At 51.2% G+C, this 25000-nt stretch overlaps 1 protein-coding gene across 3 annotated transcripts in view; it reads right to left on the bottom strand.

Moving 5' to 3' along the window:
• The window catches only part of LOC113818546 (semaphorin-1A), a 349340-nt gene that overhangs the window by 79620 nt on the left and 244720 nt on the right, over positions 1-25000 (bottom strand). The gene's annotated exons all lie outside the window — the stretch shown is intronic.

The following is a 25000-nucleotide window of genomic DNA, read 5'->3' as shown; positions in this document are numbered from 1 at the left end:
AGAGAGAGAGAGAGAGAGAGAGAGAGAGAGAGAGAGAGAGAGAGAGAGAGAGAGAGAGAGAGAGAGAGAGAGAGAGAGAGAGAGAGAGAGAGAGAGAGAGAGAGAGAGAGAGAGAGAGAGAGAGAGAAAGAGAGAGAGATTGAGAGAGAGAGAGAGAGAGAGAGAGAGAGAGAGAGAGAGAGAAAGAGAAAGAGAAAGCGAAAACGAGAGAAAGAGAAAGAAAGAGAAAGAGAACGAGAACGAGAGAGAGAAAGAGAGAGAGAGAAGCAAGAAACGCTGGAGGGAAAGAGGGAAGGGAGTTAAACAGAGAATTGCAAATTCATTTCCCAAGAGAGACTCGCAAGTCAAGGTTTTATCTGCAAACTTGTTGGTCCGCGTAATTAGGTCTTCGATCATACGTCGCAAAAAGAATCTCTGAAAACCCAAAAGATGGAGAGAAAGAGAATCAGAAAACGAATCAGATATAGACAGACAGCTATAGACAGATAGACAGACAGATAGATAAATAGAACTTATAAACAGAAAAAAAGAGAGAAAGACCAGCCATACTTCATTTATGTTCTCGCTCCCTCTATGTGTGTGCGCGCGTGCGAGCCTATGCGTGCGCTCGCGGGCGTGCGAGGGGAACCCCAGAGTCCCGCCGACAGGACAAGACACCCCCGGAGGCCAGAAGCGCCCGAGACAGTCTGTGGGCGGCCGAGTGCGTTGGCAATCATGCAAAGTCGAAGCAAACCTTTCGAGTCCCTCCCACCCCCCACACCCACCCCTCTCGCCCTCTCCCTGTGCATGACACCGGACTCCGGGCGTGCGTCATGCGGTCCTCCATCGAGCTCCGGCGACCCCTCCAGGACCTCCTCACCCCCTCCCCCCCCCTCACCTCACCGCGATGGAGAGCGAATAACACGCAGGCTCCGAGAAGAACTTTTATTATTTTCTTTATTAATTTTATTTTTTTTTTTAAATTGCCGTCGACTTTCTTGCTTTCGGGCGGGACTTTAACTCATCCGAGTTCACCCGCGGGTAATACATGCAAATAAATCTACCCAAATGCCGCCCCAATTTCTTCCCCCCAAAAAGAAAGAAAACGTAAAAAACGAAAAAAAAAAAAAAAAAACGAAAAAAAGACACAAGAACCTATAGCACGCAAGCAACAAGAAAGCGGAAAGCGAGGCGAAGAGGGTGGCGTTAGGCAGCAATTCCTTAGTCAAGCAATCTGTTGCAGCAGACAGCCACATCGTGCGAGTAGAAGCATTTATCAGTCGTGCAATACCGCCCAGTGCAAGTTTCAGCCCCCGGCGAGACACCGCTTTCTCCCGCGGTGACAGGCGAGGCGGCCGCGGGGAGAAAGTGCCGACGAAAATTCCGTGTTATTTATACAAGGCATCGTGTCATCTACCTACTCTCTACCTCTACCTCTATCTACGCTCTACCTCTACCTCTATCTACTCTCTACCTCTATCTACCCTCCGCTTCTACTTCTACCTTTATCTACTCTACCTCCATCTACTCTTTACCTCTATCTACCCTCCGCCTCTACCTCTGCCTCTTAATCTTCCATCTCTCGCTTCTTCCCTCTTTCATTATCTATTGCTGCGTCGCTTCATCAAACCGTTGCCATACCAATCTTTGCTCCTTCTAATATGAAAAAAAAATATTTTCAAAACATGAGAACGCGAGAAAAAAATCATAAAAAAGGCAAACGAAGAAAAAGGGAAAATGACATTATATTTACTCTCTTTCCCTCTCTCATTCTCTGTCCCTTAACGACTCCAACTTTATATCAGCCGAATTCATTACAGGGAGGAGGAGGAAGAAGGGGAATGAAGAGAAGGAGGAGGAGGAGGAGGAGGAGAAGAAGAAGAATAGGAAGAGGAGGAAGAGAAGAAGAAGAAATAAGAGGAGGAGGAAGAGATGAAAGAAGAGAAGGAAGCGGAGAAGGAGAAGCAAGAGAAGGGGATACGATGGAAGAGAAAGAAAGGAAAAGAAAACCGGGAGAGGGCGAAAGTGGAAGAAGATCCGGAGAAAGAACAGAAGAAGAAGAAGAAGAAGAAGAAGAAGAAGAAGAAGAAGAAGAAGAAGAAGAAGAAGAAGAAGAAGAAGAAGAAGAAGAAGAAGAAGAAGAAGAAGAAGAAGAAGAAGAAGAAGAAGAAGAAGAAGAAGAAGAAGAAGAAGAAGAGAAAGAGGGGGGAGGGGGGAGGGGGAGGCGAAATGGGGCTCGCATTCACACCCTGATTAAAACGACGCCATTTCCGCAAATGACGAGGGACGCATACAGTCAGGAGAGCCAACGCGGAAGCACGCTAAATCCGACGTTATGGACACTTATCGCCGTAAGTTCACAATGAATATAATGAAGACACTTTATTTCCCCTAATAGCCCTTGTTCCACTTAATGAGGGAAAGAGAGAGAGAGAGAGAGAGAGAGAAGAGAGAGAGAAGAGAGAGAGAGAGAGAGAGAGAGAGAGAGATAGAGAGAGAGAGAGAGAGAGAGAGAGAGAGAGTGTGTGTGTGTGTGTGTGTGTGTGTGTGTGTGTGTGTGTGTGTGTGTGTGTGTGTGTGTGTGTGTGTGTGTGTGTGTGTGTGTGCGCGCGCGCGCAACTCTACGTGGAGGGGCGGGAAACATGCGCGTATCAGCCATAGTTTTTTTCCAGCATTTTCGAAAAATCTCTTAAAAAAACGCAACCTTCAAAAGCGGCGCCAAAAGCGTTTTAAAGCCCTAAAAAAACGGCCTTTGATGGCGGCGGAAAATGACAAAAGCGGCCGCAATATTGCACTGTTGTGGTATGACGCCAAAGTTAATACAACTCCTGTCAACATTTCAATTAAACAAAGGCTCTCAACTTCGGCGTCAGGGTGGCATAATGCGTCCGTAATGTCAAAACGAGGGAGAGAAAGAGTAAGAGAAAGAAGGAGAGAAAGAGGGAGAGAAAGAGGGGGACGAGGAGGGAGAGAAAGAAGAAGAGACCAGACCTTATCTATGTCTTTCCCTTTTCCCTTTTCCATTTTTCCTTCTCCTCCCCCCCCTTCTGCCTCCTTCACTCCCACCCCTTCCCTCTCTCTCTCATTCTCTCTCTACTCCTACTCTTCCTCTTTCTTCCCTTCTTACTTCACCTTCTACCTCTCTTCTCCATCCCTCCTCTTCCTCATCCCCGCCTGAGCGTGGCACTCCCTTCGGCCGAATCCAACGAGCGCGTCCCTCGGCCCCGCAACACAAGCGCCTCCGTCCATTACCTCTCCTGATCCACCTGCTGGCTAGGGCGGGGCAGCAGAGAGGGGTAGGGGGGGTAGGGGGGGAGGGGAAGGGGGGGGGACAGCAGAAGGGGGGGGGGGGAAGGGAGGGTGTAGGAGGAGGGGAAGGGTAGGGACAGCAGAAAGGGGGGTGGGGGAGGGAAGGTGTGCGAGGGGAGGGGAAGGGCGGGGGGCAGCAGAAAGGGGGGTGGGGGAGGGAGGGTGTGCGAGGGGAGGGAAGGGCGGGGGCAGCAGAAGGGGGGGTGTAAGAGGGGAGGGGGAGGAGCCGGGGGAGGCAGAGAGGAGGAAGTCCTAACAGGCTGTTATTGATATATATTACATTACTCGTAGTGCTAGTTGTGCACGCCGGCGGGGTGGCCGTATGCAAATCGGGGCTTCGGGAGGAAGGCCGGGGAGGGGGGAGGAGTAGAAGTGAGAGGGAGTGGGAGTGTCTGGCGAACGACAAGCGGCCGGCGATAATGCAAGCGATGGGCGGACTAGAGAGCGACTGTGGGTAACTTGCGGGCAGTTTTGGGCGTGACCGGGGGAGAGGGGGGCGTAGCTGACTGCTATCTCCCCGACAACCCCAACGACAAGGACCCGCGCGTCAGCCTCGGCTAAATCCCCGCGGAGAGGCGAGCGCAAACCCGCCCGTTACAGGCAGCGACCGCAGCAGAACGCCCACCGGCCCGTATCAGCGACGCCGACCATCCCGACCCACGCCGGCGGAACGCAACACGACAGCAGAGACGACAGCGCGATGAAAAGAGTGATAAGAGAGAGGCAGCGACAGCGCGGGTGGGAACGGCGCCCGCACTCGATAGGCGGCGTAACTGGAGTAGAAAACAGGTGATCGCGGCCGGGCGGAGGCGGGCGTGGGCGGGCGCGCGCGGAATACTAATGGCCGGACCGCAACGCCGCCGCCACCGCACTTTCCCCGCGAATCGCTCGCTCGCCGTTCGCCCTCTTCCTCCATTCTTTCCTTCCTCCCTCGTTTCCTCTGCTTCCCTTATCGTTTAAACTCTCCCTTCCTCTATTTCCCTCTTTCCCACTTATTTTCCTCCTCCTCTCATTCTTTTTTCTCCCTCCTCATCCTCTTCTCCCATCTCCCCTTCACCTCTCCTATCGAAAGGACCTCCTCAGTCAAGCGTTTCCTTTCACTCCCGCCCGCAGACCCCTGCCACGGAAAGCCCTTCAGAAACCCCCTTTCCCCGCCCGCAGAACGTACACCAAATACCAGCCCACGCTCATGTGAGAGGGGAGGCCGTGGGCGCGGGCGGGCGGGCGTGGCACTCCCGGCACTCCAGAAGGGAACCGTCCGGAGTGTTGGCAGTTCGAATTATCCCCTGACCCCCCCCCCCGGTCCCTCCCCCTCCTCCCCCGGTGCCTGGGGCCGAAAAAGAGAAATCCCGCGGGGAAATGCGGGAGCCAGGCCGCTAATATATTCATGGGTCTCGGCGTCACTCTCCTTGTTTTTAATTAGTTCGTTTCTTTTTTTCTCTTTCTTTTTTTCATTGTGATCTCTCTCCCATTGTGTCGTCGCCCTATATCCGCCGATCCGTCATCGCCGCCGTCGCCGTCTCGCCCATACAGGAAGACCCGACGTCGCTCTTCCTCTCGCCGAAAACCCCTTTGGAACCGCTCAGTCTCTCGCCAACGAATATCCAGATTTTATTACATTCGGCTTCATCCAACGACAAAGTAGACGAGATTTTAGCAAACAGGATCCCTTCCATCCGAAACATACTTCCCCTCCTTCCTCTTCGTCCTCTTCCCCCCTTCTCCCTCCCCATTTCCCTACGAAACGCGAGCCAGTAAATAAAGCAATCACGACCACAGTGCTACTCGCTTTACCCAGGCCTCGCTCTGCCTGTCGTCGCTGGAGCCGACCGCGAGCCAGCGAGCCCCTTCCTCCCGACCGCAGAGAACGGAGCCCGACGCGAGAGGGGGGACTGCACAGGACCCGCTCGCTCCCCACGTCGCCGCCGCACCAGCCGATCGTGTGATAATCCGCGGGGCTGTTTGACAAGCCGGAACACGGGAGAGCAACGTGGCTACAAGGTACAGCGACTTCCAATAGGCAAGTAGAACCGACAGATAAAGCGGCGGACACGTGTACACACGCACATAAAGAGACGTGACGGCGTATAATCTTTCCAAAAAAGTGCACGCAAAAAAAAACAGGGGAAACCTAGAATCCTCGATGCCAACATGCCCTCCCTCAGGCGGACAACCTCGTGTAATAAGAAAGTAAAACAACACGAAGCGAACATCAGACATGGTATCTCCAACAACTTTTTGACCTTCTACAGATTCTTTCGCACCGAGGCCGCCACACTTCTCACCCTCGCCCTCACCCTGGGAACCCTGTGTCACTTGCATTCCACGTCGCCACCTCACCACTTATCCCCTCAATGCCGCAACGACCTGTAAAGTTCAGTCAATACTTTTTATGTTTGTGAACCGATATGTTCTCGGTATCAGTCTATCATTTTTAAGAATGGAATCATACAATGCCAAATCTTTATACTCCCAGGAGAGCAGGGTCGAATGTAGGTATTCACACGTAAACACAAGCACGCAGACACAAACAGCCACAACTTGCATTTCCTAGAATCGACAGATAATAAAGATACAAACAGTAAAAATGACAATGACATCAAAAACAAAAATGACCTAAACGATCTGTATCAGCACGAATTTTCCGTATACGTGACACCCGCTCGATGCCAGTTGTCAAGACCCTGAATGACCTTCCCTCGACCCCTTTTATGACCTCTGCTTGTGCCCCGAAATCTCTTGGGGGGCGAATGAGGGGGGGGGGGATGCCCCTAACTCCAACTTTCCGCCTGGACTCGCCATCAAGTAAATTACATGCATTCCGGTCCTCGTTAACCTGGCGTTACGTCTGTCACCACTGGAGGAATAAACGATAAATTAGAGAGAGAGAGAGAGAGAGAGAGAGAGAGAGAGAGAGAGAGAGAGAGAGAGAGAGAGAGAGAGAGAGAGAGAGAGAGAGAGAGAGAGAGAGAGAGAGAGAGAGAGAGAGAGAGAGAGAGAGAAGGGATATAGACAGATAGATAAATAGATATATATATAGAGAGAGACAAGAACACGCCCAGGCAGTACCCTATCTGCGGCATATCGCGTCCCAAACCCAAGCGACCTTCGATGCCTTAGTTTCTTTCGCATTCCCTTGACTTTCAAAAACCCTGTGGAAAAGACGTGTTTTTTTCTCAAACGTGGCCCCATTTCCCTTAGAGTTTTCTGCCCTCAGCCAGCCACCTACACCTAAAAGCCCCTGAGGGATGAGCAGTCCGACCGCGCTTTAGAGACGCCCCTACGCCCCTTAAAAGTCCCCGACTTCCCTATCCCTAATCCTGAATCTCTGACTCGACGAAGGCTAACAGCTTGAGTGGCAGCGGCGGCCATGATCCTCAAAGGGCCGGGCCGTTTATCTGATGAGGAGGTCTAAAGGATGCAGATTTCATTTTTTTCTCCCTCTCTCTTCCTCTTCCTCTCGCTTTATTTATTTTTCTCTGTGGGCGAGGGAATAGGGAAGGGGGGGTGGACAGGCTATACGAAGGAATGCTTACAGACGGAATTCTTACAGAAGATTATTTTATTTTCCTTCTTATGTATCGTCTCTATCGCCACAACTGTACACCATCACTCATCGCCATCATCATTCCCATCGTCGTCACCACCCGCATCCTCCTCCGTGTGGCCGGGTGGGTAAACAAACACCCCCAAAATAAACTAAAAGTAAACAAACAAATGAGCCTTCTTGGTGTGGGTACATTTATCAATCAAGAAGATCAAGACGAAGATTAAAAAAAAAAAAAAATCCCGTGTTACCATACGTGGATCTGGTATCAAAGAAAAGATTGTGACGAGACGAGAGGTGGAGGGTGGAGGGGGAGGGAAGGAATAGAAAGGGAAGGAAGAGAGGACAGGGGGAGGGAGAAGACAAGGCGGAGAGGACAGGAGAGGGGGAGAAGGAAGGAAGATGTAAGAAGACAGAAAACGGGAAAAGAGGAAAGGAGGAAAGAGGACAGGAGGGAAGGAAGAGAGGGCAACAAGGTAGGGAAAAGGGAGGACACAAGACAGAGAGGACAGGAAGAGAAGAAGGAAGAAGAAAGACAGAAAATGGAAAAAGAAAAAAAAGGGAGAAGCCACCGTGAGCGTGTCACTACGGTCTCACCCAAATTCACCCGCCAACATAGCCTCCAACAGGGCGAGATAGTGTCACACAAATCGCCGTCGAATATGCACTAGACGCCAAATATTGTATGGGACTTAGGCCTGCGTGCGGGTGGGAGCCTTCAATTAGTGTCACAAACGGATGGGAGGGGGAGAGGGGGAGAAATGATAGGGGAGGGATGAGGGGAGACAGGCAGACGGATAATTAGAGAGATAAACAGGGGTAAAGACAGACAGATAGTCAGACATACAAAGTATGGGTGTATTAAAGAGGGCGAGGGAAGATGAGACTGAATGAACGAGTGAGAAAGAGAGAAATTAAATGGTGTGTGTGTGTGTGTGTGTGTGTGTGTGTGTGTGTGTGTGTGTGTGTGTGTGTGTGTGTGTGTGTGTGTGTGTGTGTGTGTGTGTGTGTGTGTGTGTGTGTGAGAGAGAGAGAGAGAGAGAGAGAGGAGAGAGAGAGAGAGAGAGAGAGAGAGAGAGAGAGAGAGAGAGACAGAGAGAGACAGAGAGAGAGAGAGACAGAGAGAGAGAGAGACAGAGAGAGAGAGAGAGACAGAAGGAGAAAGACAGATAAACAGAAAGAGAAAGAAGCACAAATCATTACTCCCAATCAATTTCCTAAACCAACACACAATTCACGGTTTAAAAATACACTTCCGACATAAGGTCACGTGTTTTTTCGCTCTTGCTCTGAAGGTGACGCAGTGGTTAGGACAGCTGACAGTGACGAAGTGCCATCTTTGCATGTGTGAGCTTCGGAGAAAACTTTTCTCTACTTGCTAAAATAAAGACACAGAAAAGGAAATTAAGAAAGGAAAGGAGATGAGGAGAAGGAGCAAGAGAAAGAGAGAGAGAGGGAGAGGGAGAGGGAGAGGGAGAGGGAGAGGGAGAGGGAGAGGGAGAGGGAGAGGGAGAGGGAGCGGGAGAGGGAGAGGGAGAGGGAGAGGGAGAGGGAGGGAGGGAGGGACGGAGGGAGGGGAGGGAGGGAGGGAGAGATTGGGAGAGAGGGAGAGGGGAGCGAGAGGGCGAGAGGGGCGTGAGAGGGCGCGAGGGCGAGGGAGAGAGAGAGAGAGAGAGAGAGAGGGAGAGAGAGAGAGAGAGAGAGAGAGAGAGAGAGAGAGAGAGAGAGAGAGAGAGAGAGAGAGAGAGAGAGAGAGAGAGAGAGAGAGAGAGAGTGAGAGAGTGAGAGAGAGAGATACACATGTTCACACGAACCCATCCATCACTTTAGTCACTTTTGCGCTAGCAACACGGCGTCGCGCTGGTTCCCGTCGCCTGCTGCAGCACTTATCTTGCAAGCAGCGAAAATGACAATTGTCCACCTGACAGCAACAGCGCGCAGATAAGCCCTACAAGTTGATATGTTAATCTAAGACGGCGTAAAGCGAGGCAGTGTAGCCACGTCCGGCGCGGCCCCCCGCCCCACCCCCGCCAGCGCTACCAACCGTGCCAATCGAGACCGCAGCGCCGCCGCCGCCGCCGCCACACTGCGCTATCTGCAGCCCCGTCGCTCGTACCTTTTGGGACGCTTTTATGCACCATCCGCCGGGATATACACGCGTATGTGCTATAAAACCTTCCGGATTATCTAAATGGACATCATTCGCCTGAGACAAAACTGCTTCTTCCCGCTGCTTCGCCGGGGAAATATTTTACTGCTTCAGTCGACAGGAAGCAACAACAAAACATACAAAAAGAAAAAAAGAAAAGAAAATCATAACCTAATTTCTCCTTAAAAAAGACGATTCAAATCCAGGTGACTGTCTACTTCCCCTTCTTACACGCGCTTTCTTCCACCACCTGATTCACCCAAGTCGCCTTCTGTGACCCTGTGGGCGTAGGACTACCACGGGAGCAGGTGATAATGGAAGCTTTTAGCAGCTCGCCGTTCCGCCCTGCCCCCCCCCCGTTCCCCTCCCTCCCTCTGCCCCCTTTGGTCAGTGCCCCCCCCCCCCCCCAGTCACACACCCCAATCAGCATGGCCAACGCTGTCGAGATCGCACTTGACCCTCGGAGTGTGAGGCTGCGACACGATCGAAAACGCGGGAGACATTTCTGCTTCGACACTCAAGGATGTTTTTTTCCCCTCCTCCTCGTTTCCTGAGTTACGAAACCCCAATAAAAATTAAATAACGATATTCCTAACCCCCTTTCCGCGTCGAGACCTATTGGATATTTCTCGCCACCCTTTCCCGGGCGAGCCATGAGAGCCCCTGAAAGGCTCCCCAAACCCTTGGACGATCTCTTTCAGCATCAAAACATTAATTCCTTTGACTCGTCGAGCCTCGCCGGTCATTTACACACTATAAATACTCCCCTTCATTCACGCTTGCTTCACCCCCCCCCCTCCCACCTCGCTTCCGCTTTCCTCATTCACGCTGATAACCGCCGTCGCCGCCCAAGCACCCACGCCCGCCCTTCCCCCCGCCGCGCCCACCCCCCGGTTTTCATCCGCGCCATTCATCTCGCCGGCTTTCCTCCCCTTGATATTTCGAAGCCATTCCAAACGCTTCCTCTACTCAACAGATGATGAGGAGCGTAAAATGGTGATGAAGAGCGTCTGAAGCCAGTAACGGACATGGCCAAACTACAGCCATCCATCACCATAAACAGTTAATATCATTTTTTGTTTTTTTAATCACGGCGTTATCTCCATCACGGCGCCTCCATCTTCCTCACGACTCACCCGGCGAGGGACCACTTTCTTTCTTCCTTCTTCTTCTTCCTCTTTCTTTTTCTTCGAGCGAGATAACGGGCGTCGCGGTCGCCGTCCCAGCGTGGCTCGTCGGCGGCAATCAGCGCAAACGCGGCGGCGGAGATGGTGTTAATTTCCAGTTCATTAGTCCGAACGCGGAAAGCCTCCAATGTAGGCCTAAAGCTGCGACTGACGGCCGGCGGCTCAAGTGAATTCGAACGTGGGCTGAACACGACACTAATTGCTCCGGCGGTTCACCCTTCAGTATGAGGGAATTAGATAGCATCACCCGTTAAAGAAACATCTAATAATTTGCATAAAAAGGAGAAATTTAAAAACTTCCCTAACCAGGAGACTATTTTTCCCATCTGATTTTTCGTCTCCTATTCCCCCTCTCCGTCGCGTCCCGCTTTATTGCCGCGGCGAACCCCTGAGCACTACATTAACCCTTCACCCTCGAGGCCCATTCAATCTCGAGGGTGACGCGCATGCACTCTTCTGCTTCAACATGTCTGCTCCTTTTTATGACCTGAGGTCTTCTTGTTCTTCCTTCTAAGCCCTTTTCTATCATTGCTTTTTACTAACCCTGTGTTTATCATAATTTCCCCATGAATACGAATTCACCACCTAACCCCCAAGCCCATACCCATAACCCTTCCCTCTCTCACCCCTGTGGCCCCCTACCGTGTCGTGCCATGTGTGTGTCAAGTGGCAGGGTGTCATCCAGGCGTGACCCATCCATCACGGCGGCCAAGGTCACCGAAAGGTACCCACTCACTCATCCTTGGGCATGGCGCTACTCCCTTCGGCCCTCGGTGCGTAATTCACATACCGCCTTCTTGAGGTCGATGTAGGCTGCAAGCAGCCCACGCCTGAACTCACGGCGGCGCTCTACAATGACTATCACCCCCCCCCCTCTCCCTATCACCCCCCCCCCTCAATGCAAATCCGATATCACCTGTCAGGAATTCCAATGGCCCCGGTGCCTTGGCTCGGCGGTCGATGCCATCCGTGGCACTATAACGCGGTTCAATCACCGGAGTGCCATTATATCAGTGGATATGGCCCACATATTTTACATTACGGATGAGCGATAAATAATACACATTCGCTTCCAGCAATATGACATATCGCAAAAGGAATTTTTCGTTAAATATAAATACACATACGCGTTCGGGTGTGTGGACATGCAGTTATAAATTTCAATCTACCGCATAAAAGTATCCAGAGACGAACGATTCTTCGACGAGGGTCAAGCTAGGTAAATACAGAGGTTAAGTGGCAGCTTCCTGTGACGTCACCATTTGTTTGTGACACCGGGCGAGGTCAAAGGGCGGCCGGAGGTCTCGGGGCTCCGCCGGGGTGAGCGCTGCGGCGGAACGATTTTGTTTACGGCGCCCGAAAGCGGCCGCGACGGGAAAGACGGAGCCCGACTGCGGTTTTCGAAGCACGGAACGGTGCCCCATCTGCCACGGAGAGACGAGCTTCCGCTGCGCACTTGTTTTGCTCTCGACGTCTGGGAAAAACAGGTGATTCTGGCACTGGGAGAGAGGGGGGAGAGGAAGAGAGGGAGGAGAGAGAGAGAGAGAGAAATAAAAACGAATGACGCAAATATATGAAGCTTAGCGAAGGACAAGTACTCGGCTTCCTGCAGGTCAAACACTCTTAGGTCTTCTTATTGAAGGGTACACACCGGCTCGATCTTCCTTCTTCCCTCTCTCTCTATTACTCTCCTTCCTTCCTACTCTCAGTCCCTCCCCACGCTCTCCTCCCTCCTTGCCTCCCTTTCCCCTTCACTTCTTGCACCTCCCCTGTGCCTTCCCGTTGCCACTTGACCCTGCGGTTTCCCCTCAACCATAACGGCAGACGATTCCCAAGATGAAAACAGCGAAGACCGAGACGAAGCAACTCACCGGTACCGCCACTGGTATTACATCCCACAACGTACCTGGAGGAGAAAGAGAGAAAAAAAAACATTAATAATAACATAAAGGAACGAATCTACAAGTCTGTATGTTCTCTTACTATTAATGGTTCACTAATATTCTTAATTGCTGTTAGCATGAATATAAATAGAATCATATTATCAGCTCAGCAGGTTGCTAAATCCAAGCACAAAACACAAAGGGGGAAATACAATTACTCACAGTAATTTCCTGCCACTCTGTCTGGCAGAATTATCACTTTTATTATTCGGTTATTTACTCATCTGCTTCATAACTCACGCCCTATTTATTTTCTCGGTGCGGGCAATTTCACTGTTTATTCAAAGGGCAATTAAATATTTCAGAGGTTATCTCGGAATGCTATCGCTCGGCCACTTGACCTCAGCTCGCCCAAGGATTACTGACGCCACCATATCCTTCACCCTTCGCCTCCCATCCCACCCCCGCCCACGCACTCCTCACCATAATCCCGCCATACGCCCATAACTCTCCAAGGCTGGGGCGGGCTCGTAAACCCAGCACCTGCGCCCACTCCAGAGGCTACAGCTGCAATCCCCAGAGACATCCATTCTCCCATAACAAACACCCGAGATAACGAGGGCGGCGTCTGGCCTCTCCCTGGCTCTCCACGCCCGCGCCTCCTCGCACGTGTCCCTTCGCACCTGTCTGCCGGTCAACTTGCGCCGCCCTCGCGAACCTTGCCCAAAACTTGTCTACATGTGTGTCTGTCTTAAACCTTTCCCCCTTTCCACTTTCTCTTCTCCCCCATGCTGTTTCTGTCTCTGCCTCTCTGTCTAGCAAGCTCTTCCTTATTTATCTCTTCTCCTTTCTCTCCTCTCACCATCCGTCTTGAGACAGGAGGAGCGGGCGGCAGATGGCCCAAGATTCCGCCACCTCTTCCCATCAAATTAATCCCAACGACCCTTTTTCAATGACATAATGGCCCCATCGCCCCCGGCCGCTGGGTAGTACGAGCTGATGTCATGTACTGCGTTGTGTCACGACGTCGACGCCCCCCGCCCGCCTCTCCGACCCACTCGTGCCTAGAGAGAGCTCCCGCCCACCGCCCACCGCCCACCCACTCGCGAACCCTACCCGCTGATATATGGAAAACACAACAGCTGACGTCTCTCGCCAAGGCACCGTCCACACATTAATTAGTCGGTCCCGTCACACTAATTAAAGCCTCAAACCTCCCCATTACCTGCAGGCGCCGGCGAGCATAACTTTTGTCATTACTTACTCCATTATCAACGCCCGTCCCCCGCCTGCCCCTCTTCCCTCGGACGCACAAGGCCCATAAAGACTGCGCTCGCGGGACGGACCTATGCCCAGAGCGCCCTTACCGCCCCTCCTCCCGGCCGGGCATCGAGGGGGCGGCGCGTCGGAGAGCGTGCGGCTTCGGGCGAGTTTGCGTCACTTAATTACCGTCCCATCGCGGGGCAATTAGGTGCATGTGAGTAATGGAAATAATCATCCCCGGCCGGCAAGGCGACGGATGGACCATCGGCCTACCGAGGGACCCGAAGCAAGAGGGAAGCAAGCGGACTTACTTTATTCTTCGCTCGATCCCCTCCTTCCTTTCTCCGCCCTCTTCCTTTCCTTCTCTTCACACCCTCTCCCCCTTCCTACTTTCACTCCCTTCTCTCCTTCCCTGTGTTCACATACCCCCTTTTACCCCTCCCCTTCTTTCCCTTCCTTCCTCACTCTCTCTTTCTCGCGCGCTCTCTCTCTCCCTTCTCCACTTCGATTAATCATGCAAACTTAAAAGCAATCAGCTGGCCTTCCCTATTTTCAAAATCATGCACCATCCCATTAGACTTTCTTCCATCTCCATTACACCATCAGCCTTGGGGGTAATATCGCAAATTACTCTCACACTTCCTTCATTATCAAGAACTAATTACCGTAATCAGGTTATGCTCCGTTCCGCCTTGTCCGCTTGGCTTCGCGGCATTATCACGAAGAGAAAAAAAAAAGTCTGGAGAGGAGTGAAAAAAAAGTCCAGTTTGCTTTATATCATTCCTTTGCCTCGTGCTCTTAAGGCGATCGGGAGTTTATCGGCTGAACTTGGGCCGCACAGAGCAAGGCCTGAGTAAATGAAGCGAGTTGGCCGAACTTGTGGCTCGGCGGAAGGAAGTCCCACAACAACTTTTTTTCGTGTAGTTGGAATGTTGTGTTTTAACAGAATCTGCGATGTCACTGAATTTCAAACGCCGAGGAGAGCGATGACGAGGTTAATATCCATAATAACGAAGACGATGATGATTATGAGGATGGTAGTTGACGGGGGATCAACCACCTTCCAAATAACCGTTTTTCTACCATGGACAAACGCCCACAAATCTCACTCCTAGAAGTCAGCGCCCGGGCGAGGTCTCTCCGAAAGGAAACGGGCAAGCGCCTCTCCTTCGTCCGTTTGTAACCCGCCACAATTACCGCATATCCGGACAGTTCAAATTCACGGTCACATCATGTCATACCGTGAGAACCCTGTTTCACCTGGCTTGCCTGCGTGTCTGCCTGTCATATACACGCACGCACGCACATAAGCTATCTATTTGTTTGTTTCCCTCTCTTCCTTGCTTTATTCCTGGTTTCCATCGTTCTATCGCCCTCTAAACCGCCCTGCAACAACCCCCAAGTCGGCAAACTATCGTTCATGCCGTCTCCCTCTCGCAGCAGCAGCAGCAGCGAGGGAAATCATTTTTTTTCCTCTCACCTGCCCACCCGCTTCCCCTACGCCCCCCTCCCCTCCCCTCGTCCGAAGTGAGGCTAAGCCGAGTAATTAAGGACTTTATCGTCATAATCTCTGGTATTATCAGCGCTAATCCCCCCGATGCTCATCAAAATTCGGCCGGCGTCAACGCAACAGCAAGTAATAAGTGGGAAGCCACTCCTTCACACTCCCCAAAATGAAGCGTGGAAGAAGAGAGGAAGAGATAGATAGATAGTTACATGTATATATATACAGAAAGATAGGGAACCACCCCCACCCACGCCCGTACGCCACTAGCAAAGCCAAGCCAACAAACAAAACGCAAACAGGAGGCGAGGCAAAGCAAACGCGCGAGGCTTCTCTCCCCCGAAGAAAGGGACGACCCCGGCCAGTCAACACGCGCGCGCCCCCAAAAGATTCCAGCCTTCAAGAAAAGCGTCTTCGGCACAGAAGGACTCCTCCCAAGAGACAAATAATGGCGCGGGTGACGAGCTCCTCTTTCAACGGCCGAGGTGAGACACAGAGGACAGGAGCTAAAAAGATACACACACGCGCGTCCTCCAAGCAGAGCCAGGCAGTTAGTTCCTGCGACCCTCTTTCTTGGGGATGGCGAGACGTAAACAGAATGGTAAAAGACGCACACAGTAGTCTTGGTCTCGGTCTTGGACTTTTTCTTTTTTACTCACTCCCTCGCTCGCCCTTTCTCTCTGTCTGACTATCTCTCTCGTCATTTGTGGCTCATTGAGACTTTTCTCCTCTCTTCCCACTTTCTCTCTCTCCCTTTCTCCCCCTCCCCATCTCTCGCTCTCGCTCTCTCTCTCTCTCTCACTCTCTCTCTCTCTCTCTCTCTCTCTCTCTCTCTCTCTCTCTCTCTCATATTCCCTCTCTCACACGCATTCATACACTCACTCTTCCTCTCCCACCCTCACACATACTCACACTCACAATCTCACCCCGACCCAGCCAGCAAGCACAGTTCCTTTGTTTAATGTTACATGCCCTTCTGTCCTGGCTTTGTTCGGCGCTCGGAATCTGCTGTGGCATCATTAGCTGTGCGTTCCCCCGGGTCCCCTCACGCCCCTCTGGCTTAGCACTGCCTTGGCCCGCACTAGCAACTAAATGGAGGACTTGGGGAAATTCCGATAGTAATGGAAAGGAAACTGGCGAACTAGCAAACTAATGGAGGGGAAAGAACAAGTGAAACACATACGATTGGAAAAAAAGGTGAAATTATGTAAGAAAACCGTCCATGAAAAAAACAGAAGAATCTTTAGAATATCCAGAAAGAAAGAGAGAAGGTGAAGTAAAGAGAGAATGAGACACGCCAAGCAGGACTCTGAGAGGGGGCGGGGCCTCGCATGCACCTGCAGGAACTCTTGCGGCAGGAGAATCCCCCGGGGCATCGCTGCTGCAGCTTCCCTCGAAGGCCACCAACCTCTCGGGGCTTCCGGCGCCTCGGCGGCCACCTGTCGCAAGCCTTCGGGAGGGGCGATGAGGCCCCGGGGTGAAGGGGCGCTCGGGGAGGGGGGGGATTAAGACGGTGAAAAGAAGCGGAGAGGGAGGAAGGGAGGAGGAGAGGGAAAGGAGGGAGGGAGAAGGAGAGGGAAAGGAGAGAGGGAGGAGGAAGAGGAAGAGGAGGAGCAGGAGGAAGAGGAGAAAGACGACGGAAAAGGAAGGCGATAGGAAAGAAAGAAAAAAGAGGAGGAAAGCGAAGCTTATCTTAAAAGTTATTTGAAATCCTCTGAACATGTTTCACAAAAAATCTAAAATGGGGGAAACATAAACGAAAAATACAAACATAATCAACGAAGAAACCAAGATAAACAGGAAACAAACCGAACACACACACGCAGACTGAGGCAATTACGATCTAGGACAGGTGGAGCTAGCACCTGCGGGCTGCTAGCAATCTGCACCGCTTGAAGTCACTCGCGTATGCAAAATGATCAAAGCACGAATTGCAGGATTGCGTACCACACGTCTCTGCTCGTAAGGAGGTCTTTATTTAAGGATGGAAGCGATAGGAAGTAATAGAAGATAGGGGAGATAGAGAGATGGATAGATAGACATGGAGAAAACAGAGAGGAAAAAATGTTTGGAAACGTAACACGGCCGCTTCTAATCCTCCCCTTCATAAAATGGGTGTAATCCCTCCGTCTGGATGTATAATACAATCCGAACCTCTCAATCAAACGAAGCACTTCCAACCTCCATCTTGACCGGGCTATATATCATCACCCTTCCTTTCCCCCTCCATCCTTCCTCCCCCCTCCCCCTCCCTGCTCTCCGCTCTCCCCCGTACCCCGTTTTCTTTCTCTTCTCGTTAATTCCAAATGGCGTTTTCTATACAAGCCTTTTTTTTTCTTTCCCGCGTCGTTATCGCCTTATCTCGCGTCCGATCTACACTTTTAAAGTCCTTATACGGCGGTGGCTGGCGAACGTATCTAGGCCTATATCTCCCGCGCGGAGGTTGTTAGTATCAATTTTCGAAGCAGTTCCCTGTAATTCGGGAGGGCGGCCGGGATCCTTATCTGACGGGCGCGCACGGGGGATCGAGAGGGCGCCGGCGTTCCTTCCGCCATTACGCTGCTCCTGCCATCAGGCTCGTAAAATCCGATTTGACATGATCCGCTGCGACCCCCGAGAGGCAAGTCACGCTCGCGTATGTCTATTATGGAACACTGTCTCCCGCCTTCGCTTCCTGTTCCCAAGCTCTTCGCCGTGTCCCTCCGTGTCCCTCCGTGTCCCTCCGTCCCTAAATCGATCCGGGGAAGTGAGTATTCGAACCAGAACACAATTATTAATGGAAACAGCCCTTCCCTTTCGAAATGCAGTTCCACCATAACGCATTCATTTACAACTGGAAATCACAATACAGAAGAGTAATATACAGTCACAAAAGACCGCGCTAATAACATTGCATAAGCCATCGGACTCGAGTGGTGGGGGGAGGACGGGGTAGAGGGAGGTGGGGGTGAGGGCGAATCTATCGATTTTCTATATCATGGCATGTCAGTCTCTGATTAAATTTTTGCTAAGTGAAATTAAAACCGTGTGATGCCACAGCCGTTCGGAGAAGAAGAGAGAATGACGGACAAAGAAAGAAAAGAAAAGAAAAGAATCTTACGAAAACGCCTCTTGACAAGACAAAAGGCTCTCGTCTTTAAACTACCTGGGAACTACACGGGGGAATCGGCATGTAACTGCTCGCATGTCACGCCAACCTGTCTCGTGACTTCTGACAAAAGGGTTAAAAAAAGAGAGACAATTAAAAATAGAAACGTCATTCCTATCAACGGAAAGGCGAAAAGAAACACAAAAGACAAAAGGCGAGACAGGCCAGTCAAACGCTTAAAAATGTATCCAAAGATCCTATTAGCAAAAAAGGATGATGGGACACACAAAAGGTTTAGCGACATGGGTTAAAAAAACAGAAAAGGATTTTTCTATTCTAAAACAACAGCTAGAGTCAAATATCTATTTCAAAAGGCGACACACAACAGAATACGTTTGGCAAGACAAGGAAAAAAGACAAACCAACCTACAAAACCCAGAAAGATATATCTAGTGTCTGTCCGAGCCCACACAAGAGCACAATCAAGTGAACAGCGGATCGGGCATCGACTGAATGAACAAGTTATTGCCTTAGAAGCCGTAAAAATCAATGGCGCATCACACTCGTCCGCGCGGGGCAGCCAGCCGAGCAGCGAGTTTTGTAGGCCTCTCCTTTCTCTCCCTCTAAATAATTTCCGCGACGAAAAGGCTGTGTGGAGATCCCGATGAGGATTTTCCCGCCACGCGTCCCTTACACATCCCTGCGCTAGAGAATTATTCCTTCTCATACACACCTCTTTTTAGAACATTTCCCCCGACTGAAATTTGTTCAGGAGAGCCCGTGCAGGGAGCGTAGTCCGCCCGACACTTATGTCTCCTTGTTCTGTGCATTGGTTCGTTAAAGATAACAAGATCAAGCGTCGCTGGTTACGCAAGAGGTCGAGCTCCCCTTACAAGAATAAACTGAAGCCCTTTGTTTGGAAGTTACGTAAACGAGGTGAAGCACAGTCTCTCCCACTCGCTCGTTTGAATAATGAGGCACCCTCTACGTCACCAACCAGCAGACGCACTAAACTAAGGAACAACACGACAACAACAGCAAAACTTGCAGCCTAAAAGATATAAAACTTAACCGCCAAAATCTAGCATAATTAAGAGTGATCACATTGCTGTCAGATCGTTTGGTGTGTCAGCGGGTGACAGCCAACGAGTCGCAAAAAGTGACGAGATACCAAACAAAGACACAGAGACATAAAACTCGCTGCTGTACATTCGCCGCCTGATACAACACAGGCTGACCTGCCTTGCTCTCTCTCTCTCTCTCTCTCTCTCTCTCTCTCTCTCTCTCTCTCACACACACACACACACACACACACACACACACACACACACACACACACACACACACACACACACACACACACACACACATACTTTTTCATGTATATATTATTTAGTTTTTGTCTAGTTAATATCCATCTGGATAAGATACAAGATATATGTGAGAAAGAGAGAGAGAGAGAGAGAGAGAGAGAGAGAGAGAGAGAGAGAGAGAGAGAGAGAGAGAGAGAGAGAGAGAGAGAGAGAGAGAGAGAGAGAGAGAGAGAGAGAGAGAAGGGGGGGGGGGGTAGGTGGGGGCATGAATGGGGTCTGTGTGTAACAAACAGCACAGCCAAGCAGCACTGAGCTCCACAGCTTCATTACAAAGCCATCAGAAGCCCCGCGCCCCAACATCGGCATCGCCTCCGCCCGACATCCCGGCGGTGGCGCGGCAGAGGCCGTTACATTTAAATGTCCAGGGCGGAGACCGCGCATGGATGGCCGTTATCAACCCCCAGGCGAGCGCGTGCCGGCATTCTCGCTGCAATCAATTTCTCGGAGCCTTTAAATGGCCATACTCTAAATAGCAAACGTTGCTATCGCTTTCTTAAGACAGGGAGCGAACGAGTTAAAAAAGGGCCAATTTGTTATTCAATATCCGCAGCGAACGGCCAGTAAAACAGACTAGCTATTGCGTCTAAACTGAGAGCCACTATCAAGGATCTTGAGGGAATGTGGAGGCCGAGCCGGCTGGTCATAGCGTGCCTCATGTTGGTCCTCGCCGCATATTGCAAAGCGTGCAAGCCTTGTTGCGGCGGCATGAAGCTGGCTACTGAGGATGAAGGAATATGTGATGTTATTGAGCTCACATCGACTTCGCTTTTATAACTTTCTCTCGGGCAGCTATGTAGCTAGCCGCGCTCAAGACGTCATTTCCTGCACTCCCGACAGAGGAGAGAGAAAAAAAAAACATGAATAACAAGCGAATATTCAAAGCTTTGGCGGCTAATCGTGTGTTGCCGCCAGAGTGCGAACACACGATATTCTGTAATTACCGAGGATCAAAAGGGAAGCGCCCCATCCGCACCCCTCCTGCCCCCCCTTTCCCCTTTCCCCTCTCACTCCCTGCCCTCACATCCCTCACAGGCCGCCGAGGGACAGATCACCCTCGCGTGGACGTAACTCCTCCGTGATTACAGGCCGCCGCGAGGACAGGGCCTGCACACATACCTGCGGAGCGCGCGAGCGAGCCAGATTGAAAGCTGGCGCGGCGGCGTCGGAGCGGCCGCAAGGACGCAGCGACGTCCAGGCGGCCATAAATATCCGCAGAAGGCGAACCAGCGGCGAGACTTTTGCCCCGCGTGAAATATGCTGATGGCGGGATGACAGTAAATGTGCATTATTCATCGCGGATTAAACGGCTCGTCAGCCGCCGCGGGCCGGGCGGGGCGGAGGCACGAAGGCGCTCCGGGAGACGGACGTCGGTGTGGCGTGTGGCCGCAGCAATAAAGCTACTGGACGCGTGACACCTGTCATTAGTACTTTATTAATAATGTCAACAACATGCTGTAGAGACGCGCTGCCACAATTTGCCTGCTATTAGGGCCGTGCATGTGCGTGACTACAAATTAAGGCAAACGGAATCATTATCATTTTTCTCACAAAAGAGATTTTTATCGGTCGAGGGGCAGAAGCGTCCTGGGCCTCCTACACTCGACTTGTTTACACCCGCCGCCTTTCGCGAAGGGCTCCTTGACGGCGCGGTGTCACTGGGTGCCATGAGGAGGGCCAGAACAGTGTCATGAGGTGGCATGAGAAAGGACACGCCGTCATCAAGAAGCATGAGGAGCAAGACCGCCCACTCAATATCGTAAGTAACGCGTGTTCCTCGTCCCCCTTCTCAGAAACCGCAGGAGGGAAGGAGGCAAACAAAAAAATAAAAAAAGAAGGGAAGATTACTGTCGCTTGAATAAAACTCCGCATGAAACTCTGTCCCATAAACTCTAGACAACAATTCTTCCTCCTGTTATTAACTTCCCCAGACTGCCTCAACCTCACAATTCACATTCACAAGAGATGTCTTGTTAAACATACTGTGTGTCTGTCTGCCTCTCCTTCCCCCTCCCTTTCTCTCTCTCTTTCTCTGACGCATTCGGTTTACTTACATATTGCCGGCACGAATTATTTTTCCAAGGGAATTTCTCTTGTTAAGCGAGCAAAATCAACGTAAAATTGTTTGCTCATCGTGCGAAAGGAGAGAAAAGTGTTGCCTTAAATGTAGGCTATGTTGAAAGTGTATATTATTCAACGGAACAATCACGCTACCCCCTGGCAGAGCATCCTGTGTGAATGCCTTGGCCGTGTCTGAGTGTAGCTTTTACACCCTGCGCTGGGCATGGGGACGGGGTATGTGTGTTGGAGGGGGAAGGGGGTGAGCACATATAATTCTATGCAAAAACTGATAAGAGGTATTAGGTGTGGGTGCAGAAAGTCCTGAAATAGAATAATATGCCTCAAAAATTGGAAAAAAGGAGAGAAGAGAGGAAGAAGGAAGGAAGGAAGACAGAGAAAGGAGAGAGGAGAAGAGAACGCGAGCGAGAGAGAGAGAGAGAGAGAGAGAGAGAGAGAGAGAGAGAGAGAGAGAGAGAGAGAGAGAGAGAGAGAGAGAGAGAGAGAGAGAGAGAGAGAGAGAGAGAGAGAGAAGAGCAGAGAAGAGAGACACAGAGAGAGAGAGAGAAGAGCAGAGAAGAGAGACACAGAGAGAGAGAGAGAAGAGCAGAGAAGAGAGACACAGAGAGAGAGAGAGAAGAGAGAACGCGAGCGAGCGAGCGAGAGAGAAATCGAAACCGCTCGCCCCTCCCCCCCTCCCCCCTCCACGCCGGGGCATTCATAATGCATAGCATGAAGTATCGAAACTTTCACGTCGCGGCGGCCCTCCATTCACCTTCCACCGGGCGCGTGTGTGTATCTATCTACCTGGCCATCAATAGCGCAAGACGAAACTAGCCGTTTATCTCTCGCCGACAGCCAACGCCTCCGTCACAATCTCTCTCTCTCTCTTTCTCTCTCTCTCTCTCTCTCTCTCTCTCTCTCTCTCTCTCTCTCTCTCTCTCTCTCTCTCTCTCTCTCTCTCTCTCTCTCTCTCTCTCTCTCTCTCTCTCTCTCGTTACTCCTCTTTCTTTCCCCCTACTTTTTCCCTATCTCCGCCCTTCTCTCTTTCTGTCTACATCCCCCTTTCTCCCCCTCTCTTTACCTCCCCCTGCCCTACTCTCTTCCTCTCTAACCCTCCTACTTTCTCACTCTCTTTCCTTCTCTCCATTTTTTCTCTTCTTCTCTCTCCTTTCTCCCCCTCTCCCTCCTTTGATAATGGTCTTGCTTGCTTAATTAGTGTTGTGAATCGGTGGACAGTTTCTCTTCCGGTCTTCTTTTGGGGAGTCACTTCACAGTCACTCGGACTCTCTTGGGAGGGGAGGGAGGGAGGGGGGGTTCAACCAGATGGGGGCAGGGGGGGGGGGGGCTCGACCAGATGGGGGCAGGGAGGGGAATGGAGAAGGAGAGGGTGGTGAATGATGAGGGAGGGAGAAGGAGAAGGGAAGGAGAGGGAGAGAGGTAGGGAGGTAGGAAGAGAGGAAAAGAGTGAGAGAGAGAGAGAGAGGTGAGTAGGAAAATTAAAACCTAAATATCAACCCAAGATGACGGAGTAACGAACATACTAAATAATGAAAAGAGAGAGAAAACAAATCACACAAACACACACACAGACACAAATCACACAGAAAAAAACAAGAAAGGAGGAGAAAGCAACAGAAACTCATACATCAGCAGGTAAGCAGGAGCGGTAGCAACGACGACAGCAAGAACCAGCAGAAGCACTCAAGCATATAAGAGGGAGGGGGAGGGGGAGGGGGGGGAGGAGGGAGACCACCGCCCGGCCCCTGCAAACCTCCAGAGAAAAGCTACCGAGAACTTGCTCAGGTTCTCTGCTCCCGGCGAAAAGAAACTCAAAACAAGACCATGGAGGTAATTCAAGAAAGAAAAAAAAAGGAGAGAAAGAAGGAGAGAAAGAGAGAGAGAGAGAGAGAGAAAGAGAGAGAGAAAGAGAGAGAGAGAGAGAGAGAGAGAGAGAGAGAGAGAGAGAGAGAGAGAGAGAGAGAGAGAGAGAGAGAATGAGAGAAAGTAAAGAAATATCTTATTCAACTCATAAACGTATATAAGGCAAAACGGGCAAGAAAATCGCCGAAACAACCGATAGGACATGCCAAGCTGTACATTTTATTGACAACACCCCCCCTCTGCCCTCCCACTTCCCCCCTTATACCCCCCCCCCCCCACACCACGGCCATCAACTTTTCTGCATCCCTATTGTGTGTGTGTGTGTGTGTGTGTGTGTGTGTGTGTGTGTGTGTGTGTGTGTGTGTGTGTGTGTGTGTGTGTGTGTGTGTGTGTGTGTATGTGTGTGTGTGTGTGTGTGTGTGTGTGTGTGTGTGTGTGTGTGTGTGTACGTGCGCGCGTGTGTGCATCTGTTTGTTGTGACCACTGACTTTCATTCACTACAGCGAAGGGTTTGTGGCATCAAGGTGGGGGAGGGGGAGGGGGAGGGGGAGGGGGCGGGGGCAGAGGGAGGTGGAGGGGGGCGGGGGTAGAGGGAGGGAGAGGGGGCGGAGATAGCAGTTAGGGGGAGGGAAGGAGGAGGAGGAGGAGGAGGGGAGTAAACTTGTTTGGTCAATGAGCGAATGCTTGTGCGTACTATCATTCCGACACCCCCCTTCCCCCTTCCCCCCACACCCTCCCTCTCTCTCGTCCCGTTTTCTTCGGCCATTTTTGCAGATTAGAATTCCCCGGCTTTGATTTCAGATTTTTTTTCGATTTCACCATCTGCTGCGCATATCTCCCCCCCCCCTTTTCCGTTTCTATTCCGTTCCCTGTTACTTCTCCCTCTACACTCTAATCCCAACAGGAAAACAAGAAACGAACATAAAAAAATTATCCAATCTCAAATTTTACACCCAGGCTCTAAAAAACACCCTCCATTCATCCCCACTCCTCTAAGCCGCCCACCCCTCTCCCCCTCCCCCCTTCTTCCCCTCTCCCCCCTTCTTCTTCCCCCTCTCCCCCTCCCTCCTTCTTCCCCCCTCTCCCCCTCCCTCCTTCTTCCCCCTCTCCCCACCCCATCCATCCCGAAACCCCTCCCCCATTAACCCCCTCCTTCCTACCACACGACCACCACCACCACGACCAAAAAGACGGCCGGCGCGATGGTAGTAGAAAGTAGCCTGGCAGCGCCCGAGGAAACCCACACACACACACAGCGCGGACTTCGTCTATGCGGCTCCCACGGAATGGCCATCACCAGCGCTTTTTTTTTTCTTTTTTTGAGAGAGGGGGGAGGGGGGAGAGGGAGGTGTACTTTCGAGAGTGCGTTCCTTCTATCTGTATTTGGTGACGGGTCTTTGTTCTGATCGACCATTGCTGTCACTGTGATCTTTTTAAATATTCACATTATGTGCCGTTTTTCCTCTTCGATTTCTCTTTGAGTCACTTTCATCCGTAATGATCAAGAGAGAGAGAGAGAGAGAGAGAGAGAGAGAGAGAGAGAGAGAGAGAGAGAGAGAGAGAGAGAGAGAGAGAGAGAGAGAGAGAGAGAGAGAGAGAGAGAGAGAGAGAGAGAGAGAGAGAGATTTACAATGAAAGAGTTGTATACAGTGAAGAGAAGGAGGCGAGGGGAGGGGGAGGAGAAGGGTAGGGGAGTAAAGACGAGAGAGGAGGAGGGGAGGGGAGGAGGGTAAGTCGATTTAAAAGTATTTACTATGCTAATTGAGGCTCGATACCATA

The sequence above is a fragment of the Penaeus vannamei genome, chromosome 12, assembly GCF_042767895.1.
Source record: "Penaeus vannamei isolate JL-2024 chromosome 12, ASM4276789v1, whole genome shotgun sequence".
In the NCBI taxonomy this organism is placed as follows: Eukaryota; Metazoa; Arthropoda; class Malacostraca; order Decapoda; family Penaeidae; genus Penaeus; species Penaeus vannamei.
Note: the sequence above shows the minus strand (reverse complement) of the source record. Positions and strands in the feature narration are given on the sequence as shown.